The sequence below is a fragment of the Tamandua tetradactyla genome, chromosome 9 (genome assembly GCF_023851605.1).
Source record: "Tamandua tetradactyla isolate mTamTet1 chromosome 9, mTamTet1.pri, whole genome shotgun sequence".
Lineage (NCBI taxonomy): Eukaryota > Metazoa > Chordata > Mammalia > Pilosa > Myrmecophagidae > Tamandua > Tamandua tetradactyla.
Genome location: NC_135335.1, coordinates 93,079,884 through 93,082,627, shown reverse-complemented (window position 1 = coordinate 93,082,627; position 2,744 = coordinate 93,079,884). Strand labels below are relative to the sequence as shown.

The window sequence follows — 2,744 nt, the reverse complement described above, 5'->3', positions numbered from 1 at the left end:
TTCTTTTTTTTTTTTTTTTTTTTAGACAGAGAAGGAAGGAAGGATAGAAGGAAGAAAGGGAAACATCTTTAAACATTTTCTTAGTTTATTATATTTTGTTTGTTTGTTTGTTTTTTACATGGGCTGGGGCCGGGAATCGAACCGGGGTCCTCCGGCATGGCAGGCAAGCACTCTTGCCCGCTGAGCCACCGCGGCCCGCCCGAATACCACTAATTCTTGAAATGATACAAAGAGAAAGAGAGAAAAGAATAAGATCTGACAAATAAAATAAAAAAGATAAGCTGGTGGATTCAAGAAATGCCTTTTCAGTAATAAGTTTGAATGTTAATGGACTAAACCTACCAATTAAAAGATGCAGATTGGCAGGGAGGATTAAGAAACATAATCCAGCTATATGCTGGTTACAAGACACTCATCTTAGACACAAGGATAAAAGTAGATTGAAAGTGAAAGGATGGAAAAAGGTTTCCACACAAGATGTAACCAAAAGACGGCAGGAATAGCGATACTAATCTCAGACAACATAGGCTTTAAATGTAAAGACATCATAAGAGGCAAAGAAGGACACTATATACTAATCAAAGGGTCAATTCACCAAAAAGATGTAACAATCATAAATGTGTATGCTCCCAATCAAGGAGCTCCAAAGTACATGAGACAGACATTGGAAAAACTGAATGGAGCAAAAGATGTTTCAACAATTACTGTAGGAGACTTCAATACAACACTCTCTGCTATTGATACAACAACCAGACAGAAGATCAACAACGAAATAGAGAAGATAAATAACTTGATAAATGAATTAGACTTAACAGATATATATAGGTCATTGCACCCCAAAGCACAAGGATATAAATTCTTCTCTAGAGGGTCCCATTTTTTTGAAAATCAATTTCAATTGCTACAGGATGACTGATGGAATTTTGCTCCCGCTCCCTTTTCTGGGTGGATGTGGAGCACTCCAGCGCCCGCGGAGCTGCAGTTCGCTCAGATCCTGCCCATCGTGGCGGTGATGATGGTGGTGGTGGTGGTGACGTGCCTGCTGAGCCACCAAGGCTGTCCGTGTGCGCCTTCATCAACCCGCACAGCCGGAGCAGGCGGTGAGAAGAGGCCCCCCGCCCTCGGAAGGGCGCCTCTGGCCCTCGGACAGCACAGTGTCAGGCGGCGGGTTTCCGGAGCCGCAGGTTTGTACCCGGTGGCAGTCCGCCGCCTGGCTGCTCCTGCTTCACCCAGTGAGACCGCTTCCACTGCTTCCGTCCCACGTATCTGTACCTGCAGCACGACATCGATTTGCCCCCCTCCATCTCGCTATCGTCAGCAAAAAGCCCCCGCCCTACCAGGGCCCCTGCATGCTCCACCTGCGGGACCCCGAGCAGCAGCTGGAACTGAACCTGGAGTCCATGTGAGCGCCTCCAAATAGAACCATCTTCGACAGTGACCGGACGGATAGGGCCATGCTTGGAGGTCCCTGCGGCCTCCCCCCGCCCCCTCCCGCATGCAGTAACTCAGCATCAGCACCGTTTGCTTTAGCAGCGGTGGGTGCGTGGAAGCCCTCGCTCACCTACAAGGAAGGTCATCGGGCACTACCCCGGCTCTTTCACTTTCCAGCACCAGCTGAGCCTTGCTGGAGGGGCGCGGCTCCATCACACACACACACATCTCCTACCTGGAGAGCACAGCCTTCTGGAGCAAACGGAAGGAAAAACAGAAAGAACGCCTTCTCTAGGAAGCCTCTGGGGGCCGGGAATCAGGTTGGGGGCTGGGGCAGCAGCAGATAAAAAGGCAAAACACTCCGTACTTCAAGGAGAAGAAAAAGGAGGTCGGGGTTGACATATGCATTGCAGCATGAAACCATCCTCTCCAACCTGTGTATAAATATTTACACGTTATATGTGTTCTGAATGCGCAAACTAAGAAGGCTTGCAAACACTCATGTTTTCATTGTTGAGCTCTGTCTTGCAGGCAGAAGAGGGAAAAAATTCTAGACTAGTCTTCTTTTGTTTCTAGTTGAGCTGCATGCATGAATGGTTATTTTGTTTATGATTATTTCACTTAACTTTAAAGACATATTTGCACAAAACTCTTGTTTAAAGATCTGCAATATTTTATATATATATATATAAAGAGAAACTTTGTGTGTGAGGGCAGGTATTTTTGTATTAGAAAAGGCCTACTTAAAATAAAAGCTGTCTTCTGAACTAAAAGAGAGAAAAGAAGATAATACAGAAAGTGTGTATAACTACATAAAAAGAAATTACAAAGGGGGAGAGTATTAAGAGTTATTTATATAAATGTTGAGATTTTGCACTATTTTTAATATAAATATGTTAGTGCTTGTTTGATGGAAATTTCTATCATGTCTGTTGAGATTTTAAGGGAGAAATGTTGCAATTTCAGAGTAGACAAAGGGGCAGAGAATGAGCCCCCCATGGTGATCACAGAGCAGCCCTCTGAGCTGCTTAGCTGCTTTCCTGGCAAATGGCAAATGAATGCGTCAGTACAGAGATCAGATTATTATCATGTTACACATTCCTTACCCAAGGAGACAAATTTTAGTTTTCCTGTGGGCTACTTAGATCCAGATTAACAAAACTCTGAACAGCCTTTGGATTGCAAGCAAAATAGGAACATTGCTCCAGAAACACGGAGTTCCAGATGCTAGTTAGACCTTTTCCAAAATGAAAAAGAAAACAAAAAAAAAACACACAAAAAACACCTGTTCCCAAAGGAGAAAAAAAATAGAA

General features: G+C 44.2%; 1 pseudogene; it reads left to right on the top strand.

Moving 5' to 3' along the window:
• The first annotated feature begins 949 nt into the window (after nucleotides 1–949).
• LOC143646210 (protein TMEPAI pseudogene) lies at nucleotides 950–1,726 on the top strand (annotated as a pseudogene).
• Nucleotides 1,727–2,744: the final 1,018 nt, after the last annotated feature.